A 17,087-nucleotide genomic window follows, 5' to 3' on the forward strand; every position below is an offset into this window, starting at 1 on the left:
AGGTTCTATATCAGAGCTTTCAATTTGATTCCATTGGTCTATGTGTCTCTCTTTATGCCAATACCATGCTTTTTTCACCACCGTAGCTTTGTAGTATGTTTTGAAGTCAGGTAGTGTGATTCCTCCAATTTCGTTTTTCTTTTTCAGTATGTCTTTGGCTATTCGGGGTCTCTTTCCTTTCCAAATAAATTTCATAGTTAGTTTTTCTTGTTCCTTAAAGAAGGCTGTGTTGATTTTTATTGGGATTGCATTGAATGTGTAGATCAGTTTTGGTAGGATAGACATCTTAATAATGTTCAGTCTTCCTATCCATGAACAAGGAATAGTCTTCCATTTATTTAGGTCTTCTTTGATTTCCTTGAACAATCTTCTATAGTTCTCGGTGTATAAGTTCTTTACTTCTTTAGTTAAATTTATTCCTAAGTATTTGATTTTTTTTATTTACTATTGTGAATGGTATTTGTTTCTTGATTTCCTCCTGATCTTGCTCATTATTGGTGTACAGAAATGCTACTGATTTTTGCGCATTGATCTTATAACCTGCAACTTTACTAAACTCATTTATGAGTTCTAGAACCTTTATTGTAGATCTCTCAGGGTTTTCTATGTATAGGATCATGTCATCTGCAAATAATGACATTTTGACTTCTTCCTTTCCCATTTGAATGCCTTTTATTTCTGGCTCTTGCCTCAGTGCTCGAGCAAGTACTTCTAAGACAATGTTAAATAGGAGTGGAGACAGTGGGCATCCTTGTCTTGTTCCTGAGTTTAGAGGGAAGGAGTCTAGAATTTCTCCATTGTACACAATATTGGCTTTAGGTTTTTCATATATACTCTTTATCATGTTCAAAAAATTTCCTTGTATTCCAATCTTTTGGAGTGTTTTTATCAAGATACGGTGCTGTATTTTGTCAAATGCTTTTTCTGCATCAATAGATATAATCATGTGATTTTTTTCCTTCAATCTGTTTATATGGTGTATTACGTTGATTGATTTTCTTATGTTGAACCATCCTTGCATACCTGGGATGAATCCCACTTGGTCGTGGTGTATAATTCGTTTAATGTGTTGTTGAATACGATTAGCAAGTATTTTGTTAAGTATTTTTGCGTCTAGGTTCATTAGAGAAATTGGTCTGTAATTTTCCTTTCTTGTGATGTCTTTGTTTGGCTTTGGTACTAGGGTAATGTTGGCATCATAGAAGGAGTTGGGTAATGTTCTTTCTGTTTTGATTTTTTGGAATAGTTTCAGCAGGATTGGTGTCAGTTCTTTCCGGAATGTTTTGTAGAATTCACCTGTGAAGCCATCTGGCCTTGGGCTCTTCTTAGTTGGGAGATTTTTAATAACTGATTCTATCTCTCTGCTTGTGATTGGTTTGTTAAGATCATCAATTTCTTCTTTTGTCAATATGGGCTGCTTATGTGTTTCTAGGAATTTGTTCATTTCCTCTAGATTGTCATTTTTGTTGGAATAGAGTTTTTCAAAATATCCTCTTATGATAGTCTTTATTTCTGTGGGGTCAGTGGTGATATCGCCTTTCTCATTTCTTATTTTGTGTATTTGCATCTTCTCTCTTTTTTTCTTTGTTAGTGTTGCTAAAGGTTTGTCAATTTTGTTGACCTTCTCAAAAAACCAGCTCTTGGTCTTGTTTATCTGTTCAAGTGCTTTCTTATTTTCTATTTCATTTAGTTCTGCTCTTATCTTTGTTATTTCCTTCCTTCTTCTTCCTGTTGGGTTACTTTGTTGTTCTTTTTCTAATTCCTTCAAATGTGCAGTTAGTTCTTCAATTTTTGCTCTTTCTTCTTTTTTGATATATGAATTTATGGTTATAAACTTCCCTCTCAGTACTGCTTTTGCTGCATCCCATAAATTTTGGTATGTTGTGTTATCATTATCATTTGTTTCAAGGTAGTCATTGATTTCTTTTGAGATTTCCTCTTTGACCCACTGTTTTTCTAAGAGTGTGCTGTTTAATTTCCAAATCGTGGTGTGAAATCTGGGCTTCTGTCCCTTGCAAATCTCCAGCTTGACTCCACTGTGGTCAGATATAATGTTTTGTATGATTTCAATCTTTCTGAATTCTTTCAGCCTTTCTTTGTGGCCTAGCATATGATCTATCTTGGAGAATGATCCATGTGCACTTTAGAAAAATGTATATCCTGCTGTGTTTGGGTGTAGCAATCTATACATGTCTATTAGATCCAGCTCCTCTAATATACTGTTCAGATGTTTTGTTTCTTTGGTGATTCTCTTTTGAGATGTTCTGTCCAGAGTTGATAGTGGTGTATTAAAATCCCCCACTATAATTGTAGATGTATCTATTGTTTCACTTAGTTTTTCCAGCGTTTGCCTGACATATTTAGAGGCACCCTTGTTAGGGGCATAAATATTTATGATTGTTCGATCTTCCTGACAGATTTTCCATTTCACTAAAATGTAGTATCCTTCTTTGTCTCTCACAATTGTTTCACATTTAAAGTCTATTTTGTCTGATATTAATATAGCTACTCCTGCCTTTTTTTGGTTATTGTTAGCTTGTATGATTGTTTTCCAGCCATTCACTTTCAATCTCCATGCGTCTCTGGGTCTAAGATGTGTCTCTTGTAGACAGCATACGGATGGGTCATATTTCCTTATCCAATGTCCCAGTCTGAATCTTTTGATAGGTGAGTTTAATCCATTGACATTCAGTGTTATTACTATCAAGGAATTATTTGTGTTAGGCATATTTTGATTTGATTTGTGTTTGTCATATTTTGTTTGTATATATATATTTTTGTCTTTTTTGTTGTTGTTGTTGGTCTTATACTCTCCTCCAACTCTGCCTTTCCTGTTTTTTCCTTTCTTCCTGCAGAACTCCCTTTAAAATTTCTTGAAGGGGAGGTTTCTTGTTGGTATACTCTTTCAGTTTCTGTTTGTCTGCGAATATTTTGAACTCTCCATCATGTTTGAATGCTAGTTTAGCTGGATAGAGTATTCTTGGTTGGAAATTTTTTTCCTTTAGTACCTTGACTATATCATACCACTGCCTTCTTGCCTCCATGGTTTCAGATGAGAAATCAGCACTTAATCTTATGGAGCTTCCCTTGTATGTGATGGTTTTCTTTTCTCTTGCTGCTTTTAGGATTTTCTCTTCGTCTTGAGCATTGGATAATTTGACAAGTATATGTCTTGGGGTGGGCCTGTTGGGGTTTATGACTAGTGGAGTGCACTGTGCTTCTTGGATATGTATATCTGTCTCTTTCAGTAGATTTGGGAAGTTTTCAGCCATTATTTCCTGCAACACTCCTTCTGACCCCTTTCCCTTCTCTTCACCTTCTGGAATGCCTATAATACATATGTTTGAGCATTTTGCGTTGTCATTCAGGTCCCTAAGTCCTAATTGGATTTTTTCTATCTCCTTATTGACCCCTTCTACTATCTGTTTGATTTCTGATGTACTGTCTTCCACATCACTAATTCTCTGCTCTGTGTCTTCTAGTCTGCTGATATTTGCTGCAAGTATATTTTTGATTTCTTGAACTGTGGTGTTCATTTCCATCATATCTGTTATGTTTTTTCATATGTCTGCAATTTCCCCTCCAAGTGATGTCTTCATGTTGTTAACCTCTTTCATTACTTCGTCAAACTTGTCGGTGATAAGTGTTCTGAGATCTTTCATTGCTTGTGCCAAGTTTTGCTCCCCTTCGTGATTATTGGTTTGTTGATTGGATTCAGCCATGTTTTCCTGATTACTGGTTTGTTTTGTAGATTTTTGTTGCTTTCTGGTCATCTCTTTATCTTGACAGATTTAATCAGTTCCTTAGCTTCTTTGTCTGCTCTTGGAGGTTAATTAGCTGTTATTTTTGTATAGGTGTTATATCTTCTCTTTGTCACTTTTTTCTTCTTATTCTAGTTTCTTGTTGTTGGTTAAGTTCACTTTAAAGGAAAATATTAGTGTTGGGGAAAGGCAATTGTGTAAGCAAGGGAAAAGTGTAAAGTAGTATTGGTGATATATGTTAACAAAGCAAGAATATGAGATCTGGGAGGATGGAGGTTAGATTCATGTAAATTGTGTAGAGTTATAGCAGTAGGTAGAGTACCTATTATGAGGTAGATGATTGAATATGGGAGGAATATGGTATGAGCTAAAAAGCTATTGATTTCGTGAGAGAGGGAAAGAGAATAAAAAGGTAATAGTTTCAAGCATGGATAACAGACAGAAAACAAAACATAGGTATTAGAAATTAAGACTTAGACCCTTCGTGGATCGAAGAAAGGGAGGTGGGAGGTGGAATATAGGAGAGCCAGTAGATGGTGGCGGATATCAAGATGTAGGGGAAAGAGGATAGTGTAGGTAGCCTAAATCAGTTTACACAGAAATGAGGCAGTGGAGGATGAGAAAACCCAGCGAATGTGAGGTGTTTCCTGCCGCACCTATTGTATAATTGAGTTAAAATAAACTAAGTAGAATATGAGGGACAAGAGGGAGAGAGACAACAGAAAAAAAGAAAGAAATAAATAAAAGAAAGTGGGGGAAGGGACGAGAGGAAGAAAGTAGAAGGGGATGGGCAAAGGGTGGGGAACAGGTAGGGGAAAGAAAAAAAAAACAGATATGCATGACCCAGAATTAAAACACCCAGTACACAGCACCTACCATGAAAAAAAGCCTTAAATAACTGAGTAAAAGAAAGACTTTGGGGGATACGCTGTGAGAGAAGACTAGGGGATAATGCGGTGTTAGCAATCAGGAAATTGAAAAAAGTAAAGAATAAGTCAAAATGAAAATAAAAACAAAGCAAAATGAAATGATAAAGAAAGAACGCCAACGTTGAAGGCTAGGGCATTTAAGGACCTCAGATGGACCTCAGTGGGTGATGGATTCAGGGATGGAAAGTCTGAGATATTGAGGTCTCAAGAGATGTGAGTCTCTGTGGTGTGGGCCACCAGATTTTAGGGAATTCAGACCTGGCAACCTCCAATCTGGTCTACAGAAAGCCTGGGAGCCCCACAGTGTAACACAGCCCTCAGGGATCCCCACAGCTGGGTGGCAGCCTTAAGGGGGAAGTCAGATCTGCAAACTCTATATTATGACTGAACCCTGCAATTCATTTACTTAGCTGGGCTCATTAGTATATCTCACTTCAGCTTTTGGACAGCTCCCGTCCTGTGATTCCAAACCACTGCCACTAGAGGGCGCCTCTACACCACAGCCACTTTGCTAGTACAGATCTGAAGCCTGGCCTGTGACTCCGAAAACAGATTCAAAAACCGGATTTCCCAAGCTTCGCAAAATATTCCCTAATCAGCTTCCAGACGTGTCCCCCTCCCTTGCCGCAGCCTAAAACAACTTTCTGATTATGTCTCTTTATTGCCTACAGCTATTTGGGTCGGAGACCGGCTGCCGGGCTTTTGGGGGCGGGGCTTCAGGCGGAAGCACTATTGTTTATGTTCGCAATCACAAGTTTCTCCCGCTTCACAACAAAACACCGTCTATCTTCCCAAATCCCTCTGCAAAGGCGACCCGTCGCATCAACCCGTGCACAGCTCGCCCAGAACTCGTGAACTCCTTAACAGCTCAGAGCCGTCTAAAAGTGGTGCCACTGGGCTGGACTGCGGTTTCCCCCACCCCCAATAGGGAGGAGCCCGTGCGTGGGTCTCACCTACAGGCAATAGAACCCAAATTATATCTACTAGACCAATCCTCTCCATTACCTTTCCACCCAATCGATGTCCAGGCACTTCTGCCCTGCAAAAATCCCAAAAAAGCCTGGCCTTGGAGAGCCTGTAGCCGCGCCCAACCATCTCCTCCCGGGAATACCGCAAAGGCAAGTTCACTCAGCGACCATCTTGCCAGCAGCCCACCTAGAAAGGGCTTTAACAGTTTGTTTGGGTGGCTGATTGAAGCGTGGGCCAAAAGATGGCCTAGCATGTCTGAGGTTGAGATACCCGATTTATGCTTGTACACAGTAGAAGAAGGAATTCAAAGGCTTAGGGAGATTGTAATGCTAGAATGGATTTACCATTTTAGAGCTGCCCACCCATACCAGAAATGTCCAGAGGACACACCTTTAATCAGGATTGTAAGGAATAATTTTGTAAGACTTACTCCATCTTCCCTGGAGAGCTCTGTGGTTGTTGTTCTCTGTAGTCCAGATATAACTGTAGGGGGGACTCTGATGGAATTAGAATCCTTAAACATTATGGGGATGATTGGATGTCAGTCTGGTAAAAGTCAAATAGCAGATAATCTCAAAGTCAAGGTGGGCATGGCTACCACCATGAAAGGCAGATTCAAAAAAGCACTCAAAATAGTCTGAGTTGCATAGAGTTATGGTATTGGATAATACATAATGGGGGACCTAGCAGTGAGATAAGCAGTCTACTAATTTTCTTCACAATCTTTATAAACAGAAGTGTTCTAGGTTGAGTGAATAAAACCCTAACTCAAATTACAGATGCAGAGAATCACAGCACCTTAATCAATTCCAAGACTTGAGATGGTTTACAGACCCAGAGCCCCTTGAATGAGGAGAAGGCCAAGTCTCCTTGGGGGAAGGATCCCATTAAGCTGCCCAAACTTTATATTGTTAATCTTTCTCCCACTTTTCCCCAAGGAGACCTACTTTTACCAGAGTAACTGCATTGGGGAAAAGGAAATGATCAGACATTTCAGTAATTATTAGATACTGGCTCAGAAGTGACATTAATTCCAGGAAACCCAAAATATCACTATGGTCCACAAGTCAGAGTAGGGGCTTATGGAAGTCAGATGATTAATGGAGCTCAGGTCTGTCCCACAGTTGGTCCAGTAGGTCCCTGGACTCATTCTGTGGTTATTTCCCCAGTTGCGGGATGCATAATTGGAATAGACATACTCAGTAAGTGACTAGATAAATCCCCACATTGGATCCCTGACTTGTGGAGTGAGGGCCATTATGGTTGGAAAGGCCAAGTGGAAGCCACTAGAACTGCCCCTACCTAGGAAAATAGTAAATCAAAAGCAATGCTGGATTCCCAGATGGATTACAAAAAGTAGTGCCACCATCAAAGATTTGCAGGATGCAGGGGTGGTGATTCCCACCACAACCTCATTCAACTGTCCTATTTGGCCTGTGCATAAAACAGATGGATCTTGGAGGATGGCAGTAGATTATAGTGAACTTAACCTAATGGTGACCTCAATTGCACCTGCTGTTCCAGATGTGTTACCATTGCTTGTGCAAATCACATCCCCTGGTACCTGGTATGCAGCTGTTGATTTAGCCAATGTGTTTTTTCTCAATTGCTATTAGCAAGAACCACCAGAAACAGTTTGCTTTCAGCTGGCAAGGCCAGCAGTATACCTTCACTGTCCTGTCTCATGAGTTTATGAACTCTATAGCTCTATGTCATAGTATTGTCTGCAGGGATATCGATCATCTCTCCCTCCCTCAGGGCATCACACTGGTCCATTATATTGATGATATCATGTTGATAGGACCTAGTAAGCAAGAAGTAGCAAAGGCTCTAGACTTATTGGTAAGGCATTTGCATAAGAGAGAATGGGAGATAAATCCAATTAAAATACAAGGTCCTTCCACCTCAGTGAAATTTCTAGGTGTCCAGTGGTGTGGGGCATGTTGAGCTATCCCTTCTAAAGTGAAGGATAAGCTGTTGCATCTGACCCCTCCAATGACCAAAAAGAGGCACAATGCTTAGTTGGTTTCTTTGGATTTTGGATACAACACATTCCTCACTGGGTGTGCTACTCCAGCCCATTTACCCAGTGACCAGAAAAGCTGCTAGTTTTAATTGGGTACCAGAACAAGAAGAGGTTCTACTTCAGGTTCAGGCTGCTGTGCAAGCTGCACTCTCACTTGGACCATATATGATCCAGCAGATCCAATGGTGCTGGAAGTTTCAGTGGCAAATAAAGATGCTACCTGGAGCCTTTGGCAGACCCCTACAGGAGGATCACAATGCAGACTCTTAGGATTTTGGAGCAAAGCCCTGCCATCCTCTGCAGATAACTACTACCCTTTTGAGAAACAGGTTTTGGCCTGCTACTGGGCTATAGTGGAGACTGAATTCTTAACCATGGGACATCAAGTTACCATGAGAGTTGAGTTTCTTATCATGAGCTGGGTATTGTCTGACCCACCAAACCATAAAGTTGGGAGTGCACAGTAGCACTGCATAATAAAGTGGAAGTGGTACATATGAGATAGGACTCGAACTGGTCCTGAAGTAAGTTACATGAGGAAGTAACCCAAATACCCATGGTCACCACTCCTGCCTTGTTACCTTTTCTTTCCCAGCCCACTGTTTTGGCCTCTAGGGGAGTCCTTACAATCAGTTGATTGAGGAAGAGAAAACTTGGGCCTGGTTTATAGATGGTTCTGCACAACGTGCTGGTAGCACCCAAAAGTGGGCAGCTACAACACTGCAGCCCCTTTCTGGGACATCCCTGAAGGACAGTGGTGAGGGAAAATCCTCCCAGTGGGAAGAACTTGGAGTAGTGCACCTGGTTGTTCATTTTGCTTGGAAGAAGAAATGGCCAGAGGTGCATTTGTTCACTGATTCATGGGCTGTTGCCAATGGTTTGGCTGGATGGTCAGGTACTTGGAAGGAACATGATTGGAAAATTGGTGACAAAGAGGTCCGGAGAAGAGGTATGTGGATAGGCCTTTTTGAGTGGGCAAAAGACATGAAAATATTTGTGTCCCACATGAATGTTCACCAGGGGGTGACTTCAGCAGAGGAAGATTTTAATCAAGTGAATAAGATGACCTGCTCTGTGACTAATGCTGTCTCTTTCCCCAGCCACTCCTGTCATTGCCCAGTGGGCCCATGAACAAAGTGGCCATAAGGTAGGGATGGAGGTTATGCATGGGCTCAGCAATATAGACTTCCCCTTACCAAGGTTGACTTGGCTATAGCCACTGCTGATTGCGCAACCTGCCAGCAACAGAGACCCACACTCAGCCCCTGAAATGGCACCATTCCTCAAGGTGACCAGCCTTCTACCTGGTTGCAGGATGACCTCATTGGACCACTCCACCATGGAAGGGGCAGTGATTTGTTTTAACTGGAATAAGACACATACTCTGGATATGGGTTTGCATTTCCTGCATGCAATGCTTCTTCTAAAACTACTATCTGTGGACCAACCAAATGCCTTATATACCTCCATAGCATTCTACACAGCATTGTTTCTGATCAGGAAACCTATTTAACAGCAAATGATGTGTGGGAATGGGCACATGCCCTTGGAATTCACTGGTCTTACCATGTTCCCCATCACCCTGAAACAGCTAGATTGATAGAATGGTGGAATGGCCTTTTGAAGACTCAAATACAGTGCCAACCAGGTGGCAATACCTTGCAGGGCTGAGGCAGTGTTCTCCAGGAGGCTGTGTATGCTTTAAATCAGTGTCCACTCTATGGCACTGTTTCTCCCATAACCAGGATCCATGGGTCCAGGAATCAAGGGGTAGAAGGGGGAGTGGCACCACTGACTATTACCCCTAGTGACCCACCAGGAAAATTTTTGCTTCCTGTCCCTGCAACCTCAAACTCTGCTGGCCTACAGGTTTTAGTCACAAAAGAAGGAGTGCTGTCACCAGGGAACACAACAATGATTCCATTGAAATGGAAGTTAAAACTGCTACCAGATCTCTTACCTCTGAATCAACAGTCAAATAAGGGAATTACTGTACTGGCTGGGGTGATTGATCCTGACTGTCAAGGGGAACTACTACTGCATCTACATAATAGGAGTACAGAAGAGTTTGCCTGGAATACACGAGATCCTGTAGGGAATCTCCTAGTACTGCCATGTCCTATGATTAATGTCAATGGAAATTTGCAACAACCCAATCCAAGCAGGACTAACAATGGCCCATATTCTTCAGGAATGAAAGTTTCAGTCACCCCACCAGGCAAAGAACCATGGCCAGCTGAGATGCTTTCTGATGGTTTGGAAACATGGAATGGGTAGTGGAAGAAGTGATAAATGCGACGGTTTGCTCGGTCGGTAGAGGTGGGGTCTGGCTGCGGACGAGGGGTTGGTCCAGCTCAGGACGAGGGGTCGGTCCCACTTGGGACGAGGGATCGGTCCCGCTTGGGACGAGGGGTCAGTCCGGCAGCAGACGAGGGGTCGGTCTCACAGGGGTTGCATGGTTCGGCTGATGGGGTCGCCTGGTGAAGCCGGCGATGAAGGGGTCACCCGGAGAAGCAGGCGACGAACTGGGGACAAGGGAGGCCAGGCCCTTGTTGGGGGCTCTCAGGACTGGAGGGCGCATGGCAGAAAACTACCTCGGAGACAAGGTAAACACGCAAGTCCACTTTAGTGAGGGAGAGGCAACAGTTTTATAGGGGCTGGGGAAGGCTGATTGGTCAAAGCCATGCCCTGTTCTGATTGGTTGCCGGCGAAAGGTCAGTGGGTGGTACTGGATGGGGGAGGGGTGGTGGTTAGGGATTGGCTGTCGCTGTTGCTGGGGGAAGGGGCAGGGTTTAGGGATTGGTGGCTGCTGTTGCTGGGGTGGAGGGCAGACTTGAGTTTCCTGCCCACGCCTGGCTGTTGCTGCTGTCGGGGGAGGGGAAAAGGGCAGACTGGAATTTTCCGCCCTGTGCCTGTGCAGAGAGAAAGAAGAAGAAGGGTGCCGCCCCACAGGCATCGTGTGGCGCCATCCGGGAGGAGGGATGGCCGTGGAAGCATGGCTGCCAAGAAGGGGAGATCCGAGGGCACTCTGCGCCCATGTCAAGCTCCCTTCAGGGGTGGCGGTGAGTCCGACCAGCCACCCTATTATGGGGGCAGCAGCTTGGCCTGCCGCGGCTGCTCCCCCGCCAGGCCAGCAAACCACACCTCAGCCCGAGGGGTGACCGCAGATAAATATGAACTTTGTCATGTGACCAGTTAGAAAAGTAAATGGTCATGAATCTTTCTTCCTTGTTTCATTATTATGATGATTTTATATGTACACAAAACAAATTTCTTTGTCTTCTTCCCCAAACTTTTGCCTTATATAACAAGTTTTATCAATTTAATGTCATAATATTTGAGGATATCAAGTTTGAGAGTGAATATTACTCAAGAACTTGCACCCTATTCTATATGGAATTAATATGTTTCCAGTTGTACACAAGAGAGTTGAACATTGTTAGGCAGAAATACAGATATATGCATGTCTGTTACTGTTTTTGCTTAGAGACTAAGTATGGTTTAAGGTAATGTGTATGGTTACCAGGTTGACAAGGGGTGGACTGTGATGGTTAGGCTATTGTGTCAACCAGACCATGTAATTGTGCCCATTTGTTTGGCCAATCAAGCACTGGACTAACTGTAATACAAGGGTATTTATGGACTTCAGTCACCATTAACTTTATTTTAGTGGTAAATCATAGATAGCTGGTTATAATTGCATCAATCAGGGAGATTGCAATCAGCAGTGAGTGACACTTAACCCAATCAGTTGAATCCCTTAAAAAAGGGAAGTAATTCCAGCATTGAGAGAGGATTTCCCAGCTCATCTTCAACAGCCAACATCTCCCAGAACTTGTCATGAACCTTCATTGGACTTTCATTGCAGCCCCTGGTTGCAGCCTGTCTGTGGAACCTGGACTTGTGCATCACCATAGTTGTGTGAGAGACTCTTATAGAATCACATACTATTGACAGATGTCTCTTGCTGATTGTTTCCCTAGAGAACCCTGACTAATACAAGATCCAATGATTTATGGTTCACAGAAGAGCAGACATTGTGGATTATTTGTTCTTTCAGAGGCTTCAACAACCTTTTGAGAACCCATCCTGCTTTCAGCCCAATCCCAAAACCCCCAAAGAAAACAACCAGCCCTGTTCTGTGAGATGAGCTACAACCTTCCCTATGTGTCCCAATAAGACCTTTGAGAGAATTGCATCCCTCTGTTAAGGAGGGTAATTACACGCCTACATCATCAGAGAGTCCCACAAATTCTTACATATCTAGGTCAACTGAAGCTCAACCAGAGATCACTCCATGTGATATGATTTAGTCTATCACAATCTCACAGGAGAGATATGCTTCACTACATGAGTTTTCACAAGGCTTTGCCCTGTTTTAGCAGAGATGACGGAAGCAGGGAGATAGAGTGAGTGCAAAGCTGAATAGAAGAAACAAATCAATGGCCCAGTGTATAAAGTGTGGCCCAAAGGTGACCAGTTCCATTCATGTATCTCACCACAGCCATGGGATTCTAGTGAAACAAACAATCCTGTGTTGTATCTTATCACATTTGCTTAATGTGCATACAGGAAACAGCTACTTATATGTAAATGCAGGAATCTCAACAATATCTGTGGATGGGGGTTAAAATGGGTATATTGATGTGAATTCCTGAAGTTGACCATAAAAATAAAGACAGGATTAAACAGTAGACAGAAGGAAGGAACTTAAAGGCTTGGTGGCACTGCAGTCAGTATGGACTCAGTCTTCTTTCACCCCTCCCCCCTGCCCAGTGCATTGATGCTCAGGAATGTGCTTCCATCTTCAAGTCTAGAGCCACATAAGTGGTCTATTTAGCTAGCTGGGCATGGCAGCCACCTCCGAGCCTCCCCTTGCCTGTGTGGCAGTCAAATGTCTTCACTTCACTCTGTCTATAACTATCAGATTTGGGTGAGCAATTCCTTGACTTCCTTTTATTCCTGTGGACAAATCTAAACCATCTTCTCTTAGAACCTTCCTCTGGCCACCTGTGAGGCTGGGTTGATTGTCTTCTGGCCATCCAGCTCATGTTCTCTGAGGACCTCTGGTGCAGCAGGGAGGGGTGTGGATCTGGACTCCTGCCCTCCAGGGAAACCTCCAGTATTGCTGTATGGGCTCATGAAAATGGCATTTTGTTTGGCACATGAAGTCATGGGAGAGGTCTGTGAGTTCTGGATGGAGCTGCTTTCTGAGCAATTGGAACAGAGGTTTCTCTTTAGAGGTCCAGGTCTTCCAGGAAGGAGGAGAGGCCCTCACTGACACCTGGAGCATAAATGTAAACTTTGTGCTCCAGAGCCGAAGAGGCGCATCTAAGACTGTGCAGAGCTGGTGGCAGGGGCAAAGCTTGCCCAGGCAAGTTCCCATAAAGACCAGATACATAGGGTGGGCCTCTGAATATCTTACCATGGTCCAGAAAAACTCTATTAAAGGCAGAGTCCACCCTGATTGACTTGTGCCTGGGGTGCAATGGAGGAAAGAGCATGCACAAACACAGGCAGGATGTTGGTGTGTCAAAGCCTGTGGTCCAGCCCCCAGGACACTCCTGCATTACTGGACTCTGTTGTTTGAAAATCATGTTTGGTATGATTGAGAAAGGACTTAATGGTAGATATACCCAACCTTCTGCTCCAGCACCAGCACTGCCATCATCCATGTAAGGCAGGAGTCCCCTGAACTTGCAGGGCAGAATCAGGTGGGTCATTGGTCTTAGACTCTTGGAAGCCTACTATAGGAGGAGCTGTGGGGTCAGCACCAGGAAATCTTGCATTTTCTCCAGGGTGACTGACAACCCATGCACAGCTGAAAAGTAGTGGCCACCCAGATCCTGCTGTAGTATGGTCAACCTTGGTAGGGAGGATGGCTGGAAAAGACCAACTTCCCCTCTAACCCAGCAATCCTACTCCTAGGTATTCAGCGAAGAGAAATGAATACTGTTGCTCACTCCACAAGTTGTATGCCAATGTTTTAGGTGCTTTATATGTGTCTCTTAGATAAAGGACTATTTAGGTCACAATTTTTCTAGAGTTTTTTGCAATTGTTTTTTTCTCTCTATTTTTTAAAAATTTACATTAAAAAATATAAGCAGTCCACAAATATCCCCCACCCCCCTCACCCACTCCTCCCACATGAACAACCTTTTTCAGCATCATGGGATATTCATTGCATTTGATGAATACATTTTGGAGCACTGCTGCACCACATGGATAATGGTTTACATTGTAGTTTACACTCTCCCCTAGTCCACCCAGTGGGCCATGGCAGGACATACAATGTCAAGCATCTGTCCCTGCAGTTCCACCCAGGACAACTCCAAGTCCTGAAAATGCCCCCACATATCTCCTCTTCCCTCTCCCTACCCTCAGCAGCTACCATGGCCACTTTCTCCACCTCAATGCTACAATTTCTTCCATTACTAATCACAATAGTTTCATAGTACATTATCAGCAAGTCTACTCTTGTCCATACTCTATTCCTCCATTCTGTAGAACCTGGGATGGTTGTGTCCACTCCACTTCTATATTGAGAGGTGGCTTAGATTCCACATAGATGATGGATGCAATTCTCCTGCTTGCAGTTGTAGGCACTCTCAGTTCCCTGGTGTGGTGGTTAACCTTCTTCACCTCCCTGTTAGGTCGCTGGGTTAAGTCCAATAAACCAGAGGGTAGGAGTTGCGAGTCTGCTGAGGCTCAGGACCTGGCTGTCACATGGACAGTCCAGAAATTCAGGTCTCCTGAGTACACACCAACACTAGCACCAACCACAGATCTGGTGAAAGTAACAGAAGAGGCATGTGTAGAAAGGTCACATCTGAGTCCAACTCCATCACACTCAGGAACACAAACTCCAAAGTTGGGTCAACTGACATGGCACTGAACTGATTGCTCTGAGAATAACATATGTATACCAATCTAGTCAAATGTATTAGAGTTAACATAGCAATTCAACTGACAGCCTTTGAAGCACTTGGATCATTTCAACCCCACTTCTTATAGTGGTCACCTACATTCCCTCTACATGGAGGGTGTCCTACCACCCAGAGTAGAGTCTAACTTTTACAAAAATGTTGTATCTTTTAAAATATAAGAAACAATTTTAAAGTTTAAAAATAGGTTATTTCCTTTACCCATTTCTGGACTATATCTTTTATTCCTGAAGCTTCCTTCTTGTATCATTTCTATTCAGCCTGAAGCAGTTCCTTTCACATCCTTATAGAGGAAGGACTCTAGTGAAGAAGTCTGTTTTTCAGTCTGTCCTTTCTTAATTTTCCCTTCAAAGTGTAAGCAACATTTGCAGCCTAAACTCTTTTTGGTAAATAACAATTCCTTTCTTTCAGCACTTTAAAGTTAAACTCCCTTATGCCATGTATGTTTTCTGATGGGAAATACAGTCCTTCAAAATAATATTTTCCTACATGTAATGTTCATTTCTCTATGCCTCTTTTCAAGATGTTTCATTTCCTGTGCCTCTTTTCAAGATTTTTCAAGATTGACTTCATTTCTTCAATTGTTTGACTGGATTTTCTCCAGGTGACATTTTCTGAGATCTTTGGGATCTGTATTTGCAAGTTGGGTGGTGTTCAGTCACTTTTAACATATTTATTTCACATCAAATTCCTTCTATCTCCTTCCATCTTTGGAATGAATATTAAAAACTTTAAGTGTCCTACAGTTCTTTTAGACTGTTAATTTTGTATCCTCTTTCTGTGTATATACTGAGCTTAAATGATTTCTACTCATCTAGCTTCCAGCATGACAGTATTTTCCTCTGATGCCTGCATTTTATTAAGTCCACCAGTAATTTTTTTGTATTTGATAATTTAGTCTGAGCTCTGAAATATTCATTTACATCTTTTAATTCCTTCTGTTTATCTACTGAGAACTCTTTTCTTTCCGTTCATTCTAAGGATTTGGTTTCTCATTGAGCAACATATAGTAGGTATTTTGATTACCCTTTCTGTGGTTACTTAAGGACTGTTTCTGTTTATAAGTATTTACCCTTGAAAAGAGAGCAAATTTATCTAGTTCTGTTGTAAGACATTACCCTGGAGAAGAGAACAGATTTACCTGGTTCACTGCATGTTATGTAGTATAATTTTGGGTAATATTCTGGTTAGCATGCTTATTGTATTTTGATACTTTTTCAAAGTTGTTTTTATAATGTGAGACAATTAAAGATTCCATGTGAATTTGAGGATTAAGTTTTCCATTTCTGTAAAAGTAAAGTAGGAATTTGATAAATATGTCATTGAATCTGTAGCTCACTTTGGGTAGTATTGACACATTAACAATACTTTGACTTATGAGACATGACCAATGGATGTCCTGCCTTTGGTTTCAGTCTTCAATTGTGTTCAGCAGTCTTTTTTCTAGTTTAGTGTACAGTGTTGCACCTATTTCATTAAATTTATACTTAGGACTTTTTCTTTTAGATGTCAATTGAGTAGAATCTTTTCATTTTCATTTCAGATAATTCTTTGCTGGAGTGTCAAAATGTAACTAATTTTTGGATTTTTGTTTTATACTCTGCAAATATACTGAATTAATTTAGAAGATCCTTTTTTTTAAGTTTCCTTTTGGATTTTGTACATAAAGGATCATGTAATCTTTGTAAAGAGGTAGCTTTACTTCTTCCTTTACAATTTGTATGCCTTTTATATTCTCTTGCCTAATTGCTCTGGACAGAACTTCCTGTACAATAATGAGTAGCAATGATGAAATTGATATACCTTAACCTGTTCTTGGCTTTGGGTTGTGGATTTTCAGAATTTCACCATTGACTATAATTTTAGCTGTGAGTTATTGTACATGATCTTTCATCACATTGAGGAAGTTAATATCTCAAACTATTTTCCAGAGTGTTTTTTTACATAAAAGGATATTGGATTTTGGAAATAACTTTTCTTTGTTCATTGAAATGTTCATGCAGTATTTCCTTACATGAGAAGTAAGGATTATAACATTGAATGATATTGTGTTGAACCCCTCTTTTGTTCCTGGGATAAATCACCCTTGATCAAGGGATAATTCTTTTATTTTTTGTATAGTTTTTATTTTTTTTTAAAAAAAGATACTTAGATTATATGAATGTTACATAAACAATATAGGGAATTCCCATATGCCCTGCTCCCTACCCTCCCATACTTTCCCACATTAACAACATCCTTCATTACTGTGATACATTTGTTACAATTGATGAACACATTTTGGAGCACTGGACCACTAAGCTTGGATTGTTTACACTATAGTTCACATTCTCTCCACATACATACATACATACATTTATTTATTATTTATTTATTTATTTATTTATTTATTTATTTATTTATTTATTTATTTATTTCTCTCTCCTTCCCCTCCACCCCAGTTGTCCACTCTCTGTGT

The 17,087-nt window shown here is 41.6% G+C and overlaps 1 long non-coding RNA gene across 7 annotated transcripts in view; it reads left to right on the top strand.

Moving 5' to 3' along the window:
• LOC131273224 (uncharacterized) overlaps window positions 1-17,087 on the top strand; it is a 123,458-nt gene that overhangs the window by 19,914 nt on the left and 86,457 nt on the right. The window contains exon 5 of one of the 7 annotated variants that reach the window (XR_009180356.2): window positions 5,129-5,193. The exons of the other annotated variants lie outside the window; for them this stretch is intronic. This is a non-coding gene — a long non-coding RNA (uncharacterized lncRNA). Of the gene's footprint in view, window positions 1-5,128; window positions 5,194-17,087 lie in introns of those variants that run through there. 7 annotated transcript variants of the gene reach the window in all.

This window comes from Dasypus novemcinctus, chromosome 14, assembly GCF_030445035.2.
Source record: "Dasypus novemcinctus isolate mDasNov1 chromosome 14, mDasNov1.1.hap2, whole genome shotgun sequence".
Classification (NCBI taxonomy): Eukaryota; Metazoa; Chordata; class Mammalia; order Cingulata; family Dasypodidae; genus Dasypus; species Dasypus novemcinctus.